The 18,031-nt window shown below is 45.5% G+C and overlaps 1 pseudogene; it reads left to right on the top strand.

Moving 5' to 3' along the window:
• The first annotated feature begins 833 nt into the window (after nucleotides 1–833).
• LOC111544687 lies at nucleotides 834–931 on the top strand (annotated as a pseudogene).
• The last annotated feature ends 17,100 nt before the right edge of the window (nucleotides 932–18,031 follow it).

Here is an 18,031-nt window from a genome sequence, read left to right as displayed (position 1 = left end):
TCATCCTTTTTTGAAACAGAGTCTTGCTCTGTCACCCAGGCTGGAGTGCAGTGGCGCAGTCTCGGCTCACTGCAACCTCCACCTCCTGGGTTCAAGAGATTTTCTTGGCCTGGTACGGTGGCTCACACCTGTAATCCCAGCACTTTGGGAGGCCGAGGAGGGTAGATCACCTAAGGTAGGGAGTTCGAGACCAGCCTGACCAACATGGTGAAACCCCGTCTCTACTAAAAATACAAAAAATTAGCTCGTTGTGGTGGCGGGCACCTGTAATCCCAGCTACTTGGGAGGCTGGGACAGGAGAATCGCTTGAACCCAGGAGGCAGAGGTTGCAGTGAGTCAAGATTCTGCCATTGTACTCCAGCCTGGGCAACAAGAAGGAAACTCCATCTCAAAAATAAATACACAAATAGTCCATTTTCAAGGTATGATAAATCTGAGTACTGGCAGGCAGCCTGCAGATGTAACAAACCTGATGGCTCATGCACCTAGAAGGTCACAATAAACGAACAGAATGTAGAGAAGGGGTCAGCCCATAAAAGGGAAGAAAGTTTCATGATTGGGAAATTGAAACTTTAGCAGGGAAGGGGACCTGGGTCTGACCTTAAAGGCGGATAATGAAACTTAGGTGACGTCCAGGAAGATTGTAACCCCATAGTACTAGACCAATGAGCAACTTGGGGAGGGACCGCGTGCTAGAAGATCAATTACCTGCTGTAGCTGCCCTGGCTATGCCTGCCTACCAGACACCCCATCTTGCAAGACTGCCATTAAAAATCTCACTTCCGCCGTTCTTCATGTCTCCGAGTCCATTCTTTGGGTTTGAAGGAGTGAATATCTGTTTCCTCACACAAGATGATTAGGTTTTCACTAGCATGTGTGAGAGTGCCTCCCTCAAAATGTGTTACGACATCAGGATGTTACCCATCTGACATGAAATAAAGAAAAATAAAATAAAATAAGAAATCAAAATATAAGCCTATTAAAAGTTAGAAAGGTGATGGATAGAATAATTTAAGTACTGTAATAATATAAATATCAACCATTAAGAGAGGGGGGAAAACTCAAGAAAGGATTCAAGAAGAAATAGAAAATCTGGCTGGGCACGGAGGCTCATACCTGTAATCCCAGCACTTTGGGAGGCCGAGGCAGGCAGATCGCTGGAGGCCTCCCAAAGTGCTGAGATTACAGGCATTAGCCACCGTACCTGACCAAAAATGGACCATTTAAAATGTTTTCTCACATCATGCTAATGAACTGCAAAAGGATCTATTTTGATTTCTTATATATACACTTTCCACAATTTCATTTGATCCTCCACTTTGTCAGACAAGGATATTTACACCCCATTTTTCCTCCTCTCCTCATCATAACATCTATCAGTTTCACTTTTTAACTTTTTCACGTGTTAGTACTTGTTAACATTTGCATTCTGTCTTGCCAACACAACCAAGTCTTGGGTGCGATGTCTGCAGCTTGACTTTAAAAGTCAGAAACCCATGAACGGCTTCCCATTATGATGCCATTCTCAGGAGTGTTTGTTGCCTGGCCTGGTAGTGAGCTCTACACTATTTTTCCAAACGTGAAAAAAAATCTGTCATATTCCACCAATTGCTTAACATTATGATACATTTCATTTGCTTCATTTGCAGGCCATTATTTCTTGTATATGCTTGTTTTTCCTAGAGTGTCTAATTGCCTTTCTTTTCCATTTTTTCTTGCATGACTTGTGTTAATCCTTTTCTTAATTATTTTTTAAGCTCTCAATTATTCCATCTATTCTATTAAATCTCCTTTTTTCACCAGAGATCTTTCTCTGAGCACGCTCTGCCTTCCTGATCTAAACTGGATGGATGGTTGCTCACTAGCTTTTTTTTTTTTTTTTTTGAGACGGAGTCTTGCTCTGTCACCCAGGCTAGAGTGCAGTGGCCCGATCTCAGCTTACTGCAAGCTCCACCTCCCGGGTTCACGCCATTCTCCTGCCTCAGCTTCCCGAGTAGCTGGGACTACAGGTGCCCGCCACCACACCTGGCTACTTTTTTATATTTTTAGTAGAGACAGGGTTTCACCGTGTTAGCCAGGATGGTCTTGATCTCCGGACCTCGTGATCCGCCCACCTCAGCCTCCCAAAGTGCTGGGATTACAGGCGTGAGCCACCATGCCTGGCCTTTTTTTTTTTCCTTTCTTGAGACGGGGTCTGGCACTGTCTCCCAGGCTGGAATGCAATGGTATGGTCACTGCTTACCACAGCCTCGACCTCCTTGGACTCAAGCAATCCTCCTGACTCAGCCTTCTGTGTAACTGGGACTACAGGCTCACACCACTGCACGTGGCTAATTTTTGCATTTTAATTTTTAGTAGAGACAAGGTCTAGCTATGTTGCCCAAGCTGGTCTCAAATTCCTGAGCTCAAGCAATCCTCCTGCCTTAGTTTCCAAAAGTTCTGGGATTACAGGCGTGAGCCACCACACCTGGCCGCCAGCAGCTTTTTGAAAGCAATTTTCCCTCTATCTTCTCTTATCCCCAGTCCTTACTCTCTCCTCAGGCAGGTCATCTCAGCTCCCCTCAACTCCAGTTTTTCCCTCTTTCCTGGTCAGTCTCTTTCTGAATCATTTCTTCTTCTGATTTTTACTCCCGTCACTATGGAATTTTGCTTTACCTCAGTTTTCTCATCTCTGAAAGTAGCCTAGATCTTTCCAGAATATAACTTCAGCAGAATTTGGAAGAAGGTGATGGGCTCATATTGAAAATGTGCCTCAGAATGCCTGGAATGTGACATAAAATGAAGGGATTGATTTCCTTGTTAATTTCTTCTGACTTTTCCCTGGTTTTGACTAATTATCCATCCTGCAGACAAGGTTAATTTTTGAATTTGATATCATTGTATGGGATTCAATCAGAAAAAAAGATAATCAAGGTTACATTGCAATACAATTAAGTCGTAGTTTTCTTTCCCTAAAGTGGAATCATTAAGGATTTACTTCTTTAACATTAAAATTAATCCAAATATTGATAAGTCTATCAACAAGTTTTCAAGGGAGATAATTTAATGCATAATCCCTGCTGGGTGATTACTAAACATGAGGCTGCATATTCCAGGGGACAGAATTTGTGTTTGAATCAGGTGCTTCATTGGAAATATTTTGGCTTAATTTAACACATTTTTTAAACAGGAAAAACAAATTGGATGTGCAAATCTTCTTTGTAAAAAGAGGGAAAAAATCATTTTATTATGAGCAGTAAATCAAGAAATCAAGTTCTTACATCTATGAGTCCTTAGGGGCAGACTGAAAAATCTCATGGTATCTCACTTCATGTCATGAAGCAAATGGTGGTGGGCTAAGTTTTAAATTTGCATGAAAAATTCAGGCAGGAAATAAATTAGGGTAAATTGAGGGACGTCAAAATCATATAAAAATTAAGATGAGGCCAGACTCAGTGGCTCAGCCTGTAATCCCAGCACTTTGGGAGGCCGAGGCGAGTGGATCACGAGGTCAGGAGTTCGAGACCAGCCTGGACAACATGGTGAAACCCTGTCTCCACTAAAAATACAAAAAATTAGCTGGGCAAGGTGGTGTGTGCCTGTAATCCCAGCTACTTGGGAGGCTGAGGCAGGAGAATTGCTTGAACCTGGGAGGCGGAGGGTGCAGTGAGCCAAGATTGCGCCACTGCACTCCAGCAGCCTGGGCAATAAGAGCAAAACCCAGTAACAACCAAAAAAAGAAGATGTTTGGCAACTTTTAAGTTTTTTTTTTTTTTTTTTTTAATTTTTATTTTTGAGACAAAGTCTCACTCTGTTGCCCAGGTTTGATCTTAACTCACTACAACTTCCGCCTCCCGGGTTCAAGCCATTCTCCTGCCTCAGCCTCTGAGATAGCAGGGATTACAGCACAGCCACGCTGGCTAAGTTTTGTATTTTTAGCAGAGACGAGGGTTTTACTATGTTGGCCAGGATGGTATTAATTCCTGACCTCAGGTGATCCACCCACCTCAGCCTCCCAAAGTCCTGGGATTACAGGTGTGAGCCACTGCACCCAGCCTTGACTTTTAAGATTTTTAAGAAGTATTTTTGCCTGCATCAACACAAACCTTTGGACGTCTGTGCAAGTAACTACAAGAAAAATTACCAGTTCATCAAATGTTTGACTTGCCTGCCATTCTGTCACGTGGTAAATAAGGAAGAAAACCTCTCTCACCACCTTCCCAGATGAAATAGTTCATAGTTTTAGGCAAGTCGGCTAGGAGCTGTTTGTGAAGCAGAGCTAGGTACAGACAGATGCCATCCCAACGATAATGCCTATCATTTAGAACTTGAAATTGATAGCCGGCCGCAGTGGCTCATGTCTGTAATCCCAGTACTTTGGGAGGACGAGGTGGGTGGATCACCTGAAGTCAGGAGTTTGAGACCAGCCTGACCAATACAGTGAAACCATGTCTCTACTAAATATACAAAAATTAGCCAGACGTGGTGGTGTGGGCCTATAGTGCCAGCTATTCGAGAGGCTGAGACAGGAGAATTGCTTGAACCTGGGAGGTGGAGGTTGCAGTGAGCCGAGATTGTGCCATTGCACTCCAACCTGGGTGACAGAGCGAGATTCCATCTCAAAAAAAAAAAAAAAAAGGAACTTGAAATTGACACATCGTGGGCTTCCCCCCTTAATTTATAGTGCAATAAAAGCAGTAATAAATGTAGGTGCACTTCACCCTTGCAAAGAGTTACCATTTTTACGATTTTGACAAGTTCACACTCCTGGTTTTACCCTCGCACTATCCCAGGCTCAAGTATTTAATATTTAACAATCTGTATTCTATAAATAATAGATGTGCCTGTCCTCACAGCTGAAGATCAGGAGCAGATTTTATTGTTGACAAGAGTGATAATGTTCTCTCACCTGCTTAACTTTTTATGTTACTGTTAATTTCCCCTTTGTGGCCAAGCATCCAGGGAGGGGTTTGGGTCATTCTGGAGAGAAATGGGTTATAATAAGGCACCTGGAACCAAGCATTTGGAGAAGCATGGATAACTCTATGATCATTTCAGCAGTCTGAGGTCACAGACTCATGCAAATGCTGGAGCTGGATGGAGTCATCCTCCGACTTCCTATGACAGTGAGGCAGCTGCAGGTCTCTATCCAACAAACACCGGGCTAATGCCTCCTAAGTGCAAAGAAGACCCTGTGGGGCAGTTGTCTGTGAAGGGATTTGGCCAAGGTCAGACGGCTAATTCTTGGTAGAGTGAGTGAAATTCAATTCAGTTCAATAAATGGTTGGAAAACATTAAGAAACAGAGTCCTGCCTGGGCACGGTGGCTCACACCTACAATCCCAGCACTTTGGGCAGCTGAGACAGGAAGGCTGCTTGAGCCCAGGAGTTCAAGACCACCCTGGGCAATATAGATAAACCTCATATCTACACAGATCTTTTTAAAAATTAGCTGAGCGTGTGGCACACACCTGTAATCACAGCTTCTCAGAAGAAGGAGGATTGTTTGAGCTGGGGAGGTCGAGACTGCAGTGAACCAGATCATGCCACTGTACTCAAGCCTGGGCAACAGAGGAAGAGCCTATCAAAAAAAAAAAAAAAAAGGCCGGGCGTGGTGGCTCACGCCTGTAATCCCAGCACTTTGGGAGGCCGAGGCGGGCGGATCACGAGGTCAGGAGATCAAGACCATCCTGGCTAACACGGTGAAACCCCGTCTCCACTAAAAAATACAAAAAACTAGCCGGGTGTGGTGGCGGGCGCCTGTAGTCCCAGCTACTCTGGAGGCTGAGGCAGGAGAATGGTGTAAACCCGGGAGGCGGAGCTTGCAGTGAGCTGCTGAGATTCAGCCACTGCACTCCAACCTGGGTGACAGAGAGCGAGACTCCGTCTCAAAAAAAAAAAAAAAAAAGAAAGAAAAAGAAACAGAGTCCTGGCTCTCAAAAACTTTAGATCATATGAGTTCTCTGCAGAAAATTTCTACAAATGGATTTCTGCTACATTTATAATAAAATCCGAACTCCCCATCAGAGCCAAGTCCCCTTGAGTTCTGACTTTTTTTTTTTTTATTTTTTTTTTTTTTGAGATGGAGTTTTGCTCTGTTGCCCAGGCTGGAGTGCAGTGGCACGATCTTAGCTCATTGCAACCTCCACCTCCCCGGTCCCAAGTTCAAGCGATTCTCCTGCCTCAGCCTCCTGAGTAGCTGGGACTACAGGCACACGCCACTATGCCCAGCTAATTTTTTCTTTGTTTTTTTTTTTTTTTTTTTTTTGTATTTTTTGTAGAGACGGGGTTTCACCACGTTGGTCAGGCTGGTCTCGAACTCCTGACCTCATGATCTGCCTGCCTTGGCCTCCCAAAGTGCTAGGATTACAGGTGTGAGTCTGAGTTCTGACTTCTTTCATTCTCGTGTGTGGTCCTATCAGTCCCTCAAACTAAGCTAACTGCCTCCTCAGGGCCATTGTGCAGGCTGTTCCCTGTGACCAGTATGCTCTTCCCCACAATATACGCACAGCTCCAGATAAAACAACATCCCACCCACCATTCCACTCACTCAGCAAGGCATTCCCTGTCCCATTTCCTGGCTTTGTTCACTTCAGAGTGTCTATCACATAGGACACCATTCTACTTATTTGTTTTTTATTTTGCTGTCTGTCTGCTCTACCAAAACGTAAGCTCTCATAACTGTAGGGACTTGTCTCTGTCCTTCGCTTACCCAGTGGCGAGAACAGTGCCTGAGCCTGTATAGAAATGCAGACATCTGTGAGAGTCAACAAATGACTAAATACGGGACAACTGGCCTGAGACAGCTGCAATACTGTGGGATGTTTCTGCCCCATCTGGCTTTTTTTTTTTTTTTTTTTTTTGAGACAGGGTCTCACTCTGCCACCCAGGCTGGAGTGCAGTGGCACGATCTTGGCTCACTGCAAACTCTGCTTCCCAGGTTCAAGTGATCCTCCTGCCTCAACCTCCCCAGTAGCTGGAACTACAGGCATGCACCATCACACCCAGCTAATGTTTGTATTTTTTGTAGAGACGGGTTTTTGCCATGGTTTCCCAGGCTCCCATCCAGCCCTTGAGGCCCATCTTGACCAACTCTCCCAATGTCCTTCCATGGAGGTGGCGTCTCCTCTGTCTTCCTCAGCACTTAGTACACATAGTCCTTGGAATACTCATAGTGGAACTGCATGGTTGTCCTTTGGTCTCCCTTGCTGGAGGGTAGCTTGCAGTTCCTTCTCTAAGCCTAGTATCCAGCAAAATCCTTACAGGATTTTGAGAAGTCAGTGAATGAATGAAGATAGCTGAGTAATGGAGATGAGTGTTTGGATATTGGAAAGCATTTCTTCTTACAATTCCTGAGCCTGTCATGGGTGACTCTGGTCTCAGGCCAGCCCAGGTGTTATTTATAAGTTGGATCTACCCTTTACTTATAAGTAAGCCTGCATTTCTTCCTTGCTTGCAGAAGCCAGTGTGGAGGCAGTCTAGTTGCATTAGTTTGGCATAGTGGGTTAGTGGGTTAAATAGGCTTTGTAAGTACAAATAGGAAATAACATAGAAAAAAATTAAATACTATGTGTTTTGTAAGTCTCCATTTAAGTCACCAGGGCTTGCTTTCTTAGTTCCTACAACTTCAAACAAGGGTACTGCAATTTAAAATGAAAATAGGGCTGTGCCTAGTGGCTGATGCCTGTAATCCCAGCACTTCGGGAGGCCGAGGCAAGAAGGTTGCTTGAGACCAGATGTTCAAGACCAGCCTAGGCAATTTAGCAAAAACCTGTCTCTACAAAAAACAAAAATTTAGCTAGGTATCGTGGCATGTACCTGTAGTCCCAGCTACTCAGGAGGCTGAGGCAGGAGGATTGTTTGAGACTGGGAGGTTAAGGCTGCAGTGAGCCATGTTTGCACCACTGCACTCCAGCCTGGGTTACAGAGCGAGACCCTGTCTCAAAAAAAAAAACAGAAGAATAAAGTAAACCCGGCACTGGTGGCTCACACATGTAATCCCAGCAATTTGGGAGGCTGAGGGGGGCAGGATTGCTTGAGCTCAGGAGTTTGAGACCAGCCTGGGGAACATGGTGAAACCCCATATCTGGGCTGAGCTGAGGTGGAAGATGTCAAGCCCGAGATGTCAAGGCTGCAGTGAACTTGAGCCCGAGATGTCAAGGCTGCAGTGAACTGTGTGCGTGCCACTGTATTCCATCCTAGGTGATAAAGTGAGACCCTGTCTCAAATAAATAAATACATGAAATGAAAATGACTGGCTAAACACTGCTAGAAAGAGCTAGACACAGCTCTTTGGAGAGCTATTTCAGAACAAACAGCAACTGTTATGCCTCCCAGTTCTGGAGTATCTTACATTTTCAACAGAACTTTTACAAGTTTTCTCTGACCTTCATGACAACTCGTGAGCTACCACAGTAGGTATTATATAAATTTTTTTTTTTTTTTTTTGAGATGGAGTCTGGCTCTGTGGCCCAGGCTGGAGTGCAGTGGCGCCATCTTGGCTCACTGCAAGCTCCGCCTCCAGGGTTCAAGCAATTCCCTGCCTCAGCCTCCTGAGTAGCTGGGATTACAGGCACCCGCCACCACGCCTGGCTAATTTTTTTTGTAGTTTTAATAGAGATGGGGTTTCACCATTTTAGCCAGGCTGGTTTTGAACTCCTGACCTTGTGATCCGCCTGTCTTGGCCTCCCAAAGTGCTGGGATTACAGGCGTGAGCCACCGTGCCCGGCCTTATGTACATTTTTAAATAAGGAAAACTGAGCTCGTAGAAACCACACAACTTGCCCGATGCCACCGTGTACCATTGGCAGAGGCAGGACCAGAGAGAACCTAGGCCCGGCCATTCATCCAGCGCCTTCCTTAGGATGTTCCCAACTTGGGAAGTAAGGCTGGAAAGAAGAACGAAGAAGACCAAGGAGTTTCTGCTGACACCACGATACTGACGGCCAAATGGGAATTTGGAAACAAACTCCAGTTCCCTCGCCTATTTCCTTTTCCCTCTTGCATAGTTTACTGCTGACTATGCAATGGTTGGAAGAATTAGGCTCCATACTGGCTTCAGCCCGTCATCATCCTCAGGGCTCTGAGGATCCCAGATCTTGTTAAAGAATCCTCTGTGGCGTTTAATTGTGTCTTTGGGGAGGCTTGGATGAGGGGAGGCAAGCGAGGTGCCTCCGGTGCAGACTGTAAGGGGGTGCTCACTCTCCAGCTGCGCACACGCAGGGTGGGCACCCTCAAGTGGAAACCTCTGGAGACGCTGTGCCTGGCTTCCTGGCTTGCCTCCCCGAGTCCTGGCTCTGGCCTTGGGTACCCACCAAGCCTGCTGCTGGGGACATGCTAGGTGCAGGGAGAGTGGTGTAGAGCTGAGCATTTCCCCTGTGGGCTTGCCATCATTGCGCCTCCCTGTGGGCACAGTCTCGTTTATTATTTTTTTCCTTTTTTTGAGACTTGCTCTGTCGCCCAGGCTGGAGTGCAGTGGCGCGAACTCGGCTCACTGCAAGCTCCGCCTGCCGGGTTCACGCCATTCTCCCGCCTCAGCCTCCCGAATACCTGGTACTATAGGCACACGCCGCCACTTCTGGCTAATTTTTTGTAGTTTTAGTAGAGACGGGGTTTCACCGTGTTGCCCAGGCTGGTAGCGGACTCCTGAGCTCAGGCAACACGCCCACTTCAGCCTCCCAAAGTGCTGGGATTACAGGCGTGAACCACCGAGCCCAGCCTACAGTCTCTTTTTCCTTTACATTCAAGCCTCCCCTCCCCGCCCTGTGTCCAGCAGCAGACTGGGTTTATCCCCAGAAGACACAGCGTTCCCACAGAGGAATTCTCTTCCCCTTCCCAGAGCCTGTCATTGCAACTCAGGGGCATTTTCACCCAGAGAAAGTGGCCTCAGGGGAGTGATACAGAAAATGAGGGAATTCTTTCCCTGTCCTTGCCACAGCCTCTGCATGTTCACTGGGGCAAGTGGCTTCTCTTTCCTATCCAGGGTTTCTGGCGTTGGAAAGTGGAAAGCAATCAGGTGACGTGTCTCATCAGGCCTGTAAGAAAATATTATCTGCTGCCAGGCACGGTGGCTCACACCTATCTCAGCACTTTGGGAGGCCGATGCAGGAGGATTGCTTGTGGTCAGGAGTTCCAGACCAGTCTGGACAATACAGGGAGACCTGGAGTCTCTAGAAATCATTTAAAAATTAGCTGGGCATGGTGGTGTGTGCCTGTGTCTCAGCTATTTGGGAGGCTCAGGTGGAAGGATCACCTGAGCCCAGGAGATCGAGGCTGCAGTGAGCTGTGATTGTTCCATTGCATTCCAGCCTGGACTACAGAATGAGACCTTGTATCTAAAACATAAATAAATGAAATATGATATACTAAGCCAATGCTAACTCAGTACCCACTGCTCGTAGGAAATTCCTGGCCGTTGCCATTTTCCTTCAAATTGCAAGAACAGGCTGGGCGCGGTGGCTCATGCCTGTAATCCCAGCACTTTGGGAGGCTGAGGCAGGCGGATCACCTGAGGTCAGGAGTTCGAGACCAGCCTGGCCAACATGGTGAAACACTGTCTCTACTAAAAACACAAAAATTAGCCAGGCGTGGTGGCGGGCACCTGTAATCCTAGCTACTTGGGAGGTTGACGCAGGAGTATTGCTTGAACCTGGGAGGCAGAGGTTGCAGTGAGCTGACATGGCTCCACTGCACTCCAGCCTGGGCGACAGAGCAAGACTCCATCTCAAAAATAAATAAAATAAAATAAAATAAAATAAAATAAAATAAATTGCAAGAACATATCAACGAATGGCAAGACAACCATGTTAGATGGATGGGCCACCAGACTGTAGAAGTGTAAGAAGGGGCTCCTCCATGTGGTTCTGAACACACATTTGGTAAACTTGGCAATGTCTCACCAAGCATACAGCTGGATGGCTGTACAGACTCAAACTATTATTACAAAAAAGGAAAAAAGACTGGACACAGTGGCTCATGCCTATAATACCAACGTTTTGGGAGGCTGAGGCAGCAGGATTGCTTGAGCCCAGGAGTTTGGGACCAGCCTGAGCAACATGGCAAAACTCTGTTGCTAGAAAAAATACAAAAATTAGGCCAGTCACGGTGGCTCACGCTTGTAATCCCAGCACTTTGGGAGGGCAAGGCAGCCAGATCACTTGAAGTCAGGAGTTGGAAACCAGCCTGGCCAACACAGTGAAACTCCATCTCTACCAAAAAATTAAAAAATTAGCCAGGTGTGGTGATGCATGCCTGTAGTCCCAGCTACTCAGGAGGCTGAGGCGGGAGAATTGCTTGAACCCGGGAGGCAGAGGTTGCAGTGAGCTGAGATCGCCCCACGGAACTCTAGTCTGGGCAACAGAGTGAGACCTTGTATCAAAAAATAAAAGAAAGGAAAAGAAAAGAAAAGAATTACAAAAATTAGCTGAGCATGATGGTGCATGCCTGTAGTCCTAACTACTCAGGAGGCTGAGATGGGAGGAACACTTGTGCCCAGGAGGTCGAGGCTGCAGTGAGCCATGATGGTGCCACTGCACTCCAGCCTGGGCAACAGAGCGAGACTGTCTCAAGAAAAGGAAAAGGGGGCCAGGTGTGGTGGCTCACGCCTATAATCCCATCACTTTGGGAGCCCGAGGTGGGCGGATCACCAGAGGTTGGGAGTTTGAGACCAGCCTGACCAACATGGAGAAACCCTGTCTCTACTAAAAATACAAAATTAGCTGGGTGTGGTGGTGCATACCTGTAATCCCAGCTACTTGGGAGGCTGAGGCAGGAGAATCGCTTGAACCTGGGAGGTTCAAAAAAAAAAAAAAAAAATAGAAAGAAAGAAAAGGAAAAGGACTAAGCTTTATGCATTTGAAGCTTTAAGGTAGGCTACCTTTTAGACGGGTTTTCCCTACCCCATAGTTAGAAAGAATCATCACTGATACATTAAAAGATGCCAAAAGGACAGTTGGTTTGATGTCAGTCATGCAAACATTGGAAAAGCAAGCCTCGTGTTTGACGAATGTTTAAAAAACAACAACACTTGGCATCTTTGCCACTATTTTCCTCTGCAGAGAAACTTCGTACAAGAGGAGAAAGGTTTCAATATTGATGTTCTAACCATTAGAAATTGTGTAAATCATCTGGTTGTGTTATGCTTGCCAGGGCAACTGCACATGTGTGCATGGAACTGGTGGAATGCCTGTGATGAAACGCTTGGATGTGATCCTCGCTGTTTATGTGTGTGCATAATAAATAAACACAGACAGTTTTTTTTTTTTCTTTTTGTAGAGCTGGGGTTTCGCTATATTACCCAGGCTGGTCTTAAGCTCCTAGGCTCAAATGATCTTTCACCTCAGCCTCCCAAAGTGCTGGGATTTATAGGTATGAGCCACCGTGCCCCACCTTATAGCCAATTTTTTTTTTTTTTTTTTTTTGAGACAGAGTCTTGCTCTGTTACCCAGGCTAGAGTGCAGTGGTGCGATCTTGGCTCACTGCAACCTCCACTTCCTGGGTTCAAGCAATTCTCCCTGCTTCAGTCTTCCCAGTAGCTGGGACTACAGGCGCCTGCCACCATACCTGGCTAATTTTTGTATTTTTAATAGAGACAGGGTTTCACCACATTGGCCAGGCTGGTCTTGAACTCCTGATCTCACCTCGGCCTCCCAAAGTGCTGAGATGACAGGTGTGAGCCACCGCATCTGGCCAGGAGTTGCATTTTTAACAAGTTCCCAGATAACACCAATACAGCTAATCCAGGGACCTCCCCTTTGAGAACCACTGACCTAGAGACATATCCCACCAGAAAGGGGTGTGCGTTACTCACTTAGGGACACCCCCACTCCTGACACATCTGATTTCTCAATGTTCTGGAGGTTGACAGGTATTTATGAAACTGTCCACACTTAGCAACAACAAAAACCTTGAAATTACCCGTTCATTCTCTCCTTCCGGCACTTAGCCACGTTGTCATTGATCCTGAAAGTGTCAGGGCGTGTTTCGGCTGCCTTCTAGCTCTCTAACAGGAGTCACTGGCTACCAAATTATCAATAGGTCTATTCTTGGTCTTCCAATGGCGGAGAAAATGGAAAGTACACTCTTGATTAGCAGCCTTCTGACACGTTGAAGCAGCTCCAAGTTCACGTTTCCTTCTGAGTGAAGAGGGAAGAACCATGCTGGGTAGGGGCAGGTCACCAGGGAGAGAGCTGGCCCTGGGGACCACGTGATGCCTGCCTTCAACGGCAAGTTTAATCTTCCCCCACAAACATGCTTCCTGTTCTTGCAATCATTTTTTCTTTTTTTAAATAGAGATGGGGGTTCTCAGTGTGTTGCCCAGGTTGGTCTTGAACTCTTGGGCTCAAGCAATCTTCCCACCTCAGCCTTAAGTGTTAAGTCAGAACACTTAATTGCATTATAATGAGAGGCAAAAACTTTCATTCCAAAACATAAAGCAAATACTCAATTAAAACCTTCTTCCCATCAACCTGTAAACAGGACGAAATGCCTGCCATCTTTGAAAACAAAAAAAAAACCCTTGATTCTCTCCCCTCCAACCCTATCTTTCTCATCCCACCTTGCATTGCCCCCCACCTCGGGGGCTTTGTTTTCTTACTCTTTGGTCATTCCTTGATCCCCTGTAGCTGGGCTTCTGTCCTTTTTACTTTTTACTTTTTTTCTTTTTTTAGACAGGGTCTCACCCTGTTGTCCAGGCTGAGTGCAGTGGCACAATCACAGCTCACTGCAGCCTCAACCTCCCAGGCTCAAGTGATCCTCCCACCCCAGCCTCCCCAGTAGCTTGGACTACAGGCACATGCCACCATGCCCAGCTAAGTTTTTCTTTTTTTGTAGAGATGGGACCTCTACAAATGTTGCCCAGGCTGGTCTCGAACTCCTGCACAGAAGTGGTCCTTCCTTCTTGGTCTCCCAAAGTGCTGGGATTACAGGTGTGAGCTATCACGCCTGGCCTTCTGTACTTTTTTCTCCACAGTGACTGTGCTCGTCAAAATTCCCAGTAACACCCAGGTTGGATACACGTGTCCTCTAACTTGATTTGTAAACATACTGTGGTAATATACTTAACATAAAATGTATCACTTAAACCACCTTTAAGTGTACAGCGTGGTGACATTAAGCACATTCACACTGATGTGCAACCATTGCCACCATCCTTCTCTAGAACTTTTTCATCTTCCCAGATGGAAATCCACATTTTTCAAATAATAGCTCCCCATTCTTCCCTCCCCCCGGGCCTTGGCAACCACCATTCTATTCTCTGCTTCTGTGAATTCTACCACTCTTTAGGTACTTCATGTAAGTGGAATCATCCAATATTTATCCTTATCCTTTTTTTTTTTTGAGTCAGAGTTTTGCCCTTGTTGCCCAGGCTGGAGTGCAATGGCGCCATCTTGGCTCTCTGCAACTTCTGCCTCTCAGGTTCAAGCGATTCTCTTCCCTCAGCCTCCCAAGTAGGTGAGATTACAAGCATGCACCACCATGCCCGCCTAATTTCTTATTTTTAGTAGAGATAGGGTTTCACAGTATTGGCCAGGCTGGTCTCGAACTCCGGACCTCAGATGATCCACCCACCTCGGCCTCCCAAAGTGTTGGGATTACAGGTGTGAGCCACGGCACTCAGCAGTATTTATCCTTACGTATCTAGCTTATTTCACTTAATGTCAAGATTCACCCATGTGGTAGCATATGTCAGAATTTCGTTCCTTTTTACATCTGAATAATACTACATTCTGTGGATAGGCTGCATTTTATTTCCCACTGATCCTTTGGTGGACAAGAGTTGCTTCTACCTTTTGGTTATTGGGAATAATGCTGCCATGAACATGAGTTTACAAACATCTGTTTGAGTTCCTGCTTCTAGTTTTTTAGGGTGTATACCCAGAAGTGGAATTGCTGGATTATATGGTAATTCTACTTTTATTTCCTTGAAGAACCGCCATACTGTTTTTCTCAGCAGTGGTATCATTTTACATCCCCACCAGTGATGCACGAAACTTCCAATTTCTCCACATCCTCGCCCAGACTTGCTGGTCTCTCTCTTTTTTTTTTTTTTGAGAAGGAGTCTCGCTCTGTCACCCAGTCGATCTTGGCTCACTGCAACCTTCGCCTCCTAGGTTCAAGCAATCCTCCCACCTCAGCCTCCCGAGTAGCTGGGATTACAGGCACACGCCACCATGCCCGGCTAATTTTTTTGTATTTTTAGTAGAGATGGGGTTTCACCATGTTGGCCAGGCTGGTCTCAAACTTCTGATCTCAAGTGATCCACCTGCCTCGGCCTCCCAAAGTGCTGGGATTACAGGTGTAAGCTATTGCACCCGGCTGTTTTTTTCTTTTTTGATTAATAATCATCCGAGTGGGAATGAAGGTGGCTCTAACTGGAATTTTCTGTGGCCTTTAACTCTATGGCGACTTCCTCTGGAAACTCCCATTCACTTCCTTTCTCCACATTCCCTGGTTTTCTTTTCAACTTTTCTGTTTTTTTTTTTTTTTTTTTCTTCTCTGTCTCCAACCACCTCATTGACATCAGCATCACCCAGGGCTACATCTGAGGCCCCTAGCTGTGTAATCTCATACACTCTAGAGCCACCTACTTTGTTACTAAAATTTCATTGACATTCTCACTTCACCCCACTTGAATGGTGGAGATGCTGAAATCTGTAACCCCCATCCAGACCCATACGTCCAACCATCCACTAAACACAGAAATTAAAAAATATTTGGAAAGCTAATATTTGTGTCAGGGACTGGGGTGAGTGGTTTACAAGCACTTTGTCATTTACACTTTGTTTTTAATCATTGAATGCTCTCACCAACCCTATGAGGTAGGTTCTAGTATTAATCCCATATAGTCATTGAGGAAACTGAGGCTTCAGGAAACACCTTGTTGATATGGTTTGGATTTGTGTCCTCGTCCAACTCTCACGTTAAATTGTGATCCCCAGTGTTGGAAGAGGGGCCTGGTGGGAGGTGATTGGATCAAGGGGGTGGTTTCCCTTTTGCTGTTCTCATGACAGTGAGTGAGTTCTCGTGAGATCTGGTTGTTCAAATGTGTGTAGCACCTCCCTCTTCCCTCGCTTTTCCTCCCGCTCCAGCCACGTGGGATGTGTCTGCTTCCTTTTCACATTCCACCATGATTGTAAGTTTCCTGAGGCCTCTCCAGCTATGCTTCCTGTACAGCCTAGGAACCATAAGCCAATTTAACCTCTTTTCTTTATAAATGACCCAGTCTCAGGTAGTTCTTTATAGCAATGCAAGAATGGATGAATATGCTTGCTCAGGGTCATACAAGTGGTAAGTTTGGAACCAGACTCAAACCAAGCCCACCCTACTCCAAAGCTCACGTGTTTCACCACACCCCACCCCAACCCCTTTATAACCATCTACTGACTATTCCAGACTTTGCATTTCTCATTCTGAGTTGTAGTTATGTGTTTTCTTCCCTATCTCTACCACTGGAACAGAATGTTTGAGGATAGGGGCAATCTTTTTTATTTTTATTTACTTTTATATTAACAGGTCTAAGCATAGTGCTTGGTGTCAGATAATATATCTAACTAGTGTTTGTTTAATATATGAATGAATGAGTGAACTGCATGTATTTCATACTATTATTCATGATCCCGTAATACCATTGTCAATGTTAGACATGCATGTCACATAAGCTTCTATTAAAGAAATTAATATGATTCATCTTTTTGTCTTAGAGATAAACTTTTATGATGAAATGTTATTTATGGGAAGAATCTCACAGGATGAGAACTGATGCGTTTTTCCTCTCTGGACGTGGGTAGAAATGATAGAGAAATCATTCTCAGATGCTAAGGAGAGTAGAAATTTAAACTCTTAATTTCACTATTACTCAATTACTATGCACTATTACTCAAAATATTTAATAATTATTGTCCAATATTTTGTGTTTTTCTTCAGCAGATAACTCATTTAAATGGTTTTTTTTTTTTTTTTTTTTGAGACAGAGTCTCGCTCTGTTGTCCAGGCTGGAGTGCCGTGACATGATCTTGGCTCACTGCAACCTCCGCCTCTGGGTTCAAGTGATTCTCATGCCTCAGCCTCCTGAGTAGCGGGATTACAGGTGCGCAACACCACACCTGGCTAATTTTTGTATTTTTAGTACAGATGGGGTTTTGCCATGTTGTCCAGCCTGGTCTCGAACTCTTGAGCTCAGGCAATCTGCCCACATTTGGCCTCCCAAAATGCTAGAATTTCAGGTGTGAGCCACCATGTCCAGCCTGAATGATAACGATTTTTTTTTGTTTGTTTGTTTTTGAGATGGAGTCCTGCTCTGTCGCCCAGCCTGGAGTGCAATGGTGTAATCTTGGCTCATTGCAACCTCCAGTTCCTGGGTTCAAGCACTTCTCTTGCCTCAGCCTCCTGAGTAGCTGGAATTGCAGGCGACCGCCACCACGCCTGGCTAATTGTTTTGTATTTTTAGTGGAGAAGGGGTTTCACTATGTTGGCCAGGCTGGTCTCGAACTCAGGTGATCTGCCTGCCTTGGCCTCCCAAAGTGCTGGGATTACAGATGTGAGCCACTGCACCCAGCCAATGATAACTAATTTTAAAAGCAGAACTACTGCTTTTAAAAATGATAGATTTAACAAATATGCAGTGCATGCATGTTAAAATAAATAGTACAGGAGGGTTGGTGGTGAGATGCCTCCTTCCCATCCCGGTGTCTTGTCTCCTTGTCCCCCAGGTCTTTAATTCAGACACAACTCCTTTAACGTGCATTTCATACTATTATTCGTACTATATATTCGTACTATTTCTTTAACAGTTTCTTTTCTCTTTTTTTAAGAAAGGGACTTGCTCTGTCGCCTACGTTAGAGGGCAGTGGCATGATCATGGCTCTCTGTAGCCTCAAACTCCTGGGCTCAAGGGATCCTCCTGTCTCAGCCTCCTGAGTAGTTAGGATTACAGGTGCAAACCATCACACCTGGCTAATAATTATTTTCTTTTGGAGAGATGGGGTCTCGCTATGCTGTCCAGGCTGGTCTCAAACTCCTGGTCTCAGGTAATCCTCCTGCCTTGGCCTCCAGAA

This window comes from Piliocolobus tephrosceles, chromosome 1, assembly GCF_002776525.5.
Source record: "Piliocolobus tephrosceles isolate RC106 chromosome 1, ASM277652v3, whole genome shotgun sequence".
Taxonomy (NCBI): Eukaryota; Metazoa; Chordata; class Mammalia; order Primates; family Cercopithecidae; genus Piliocolobus; species Piliocolobus tephrosceles.
The sequence above is the reverse complement of the archived record's forward strand: the minus strand, read 5'-3'. Positions and strand labels throughout refer to the sequence as shown.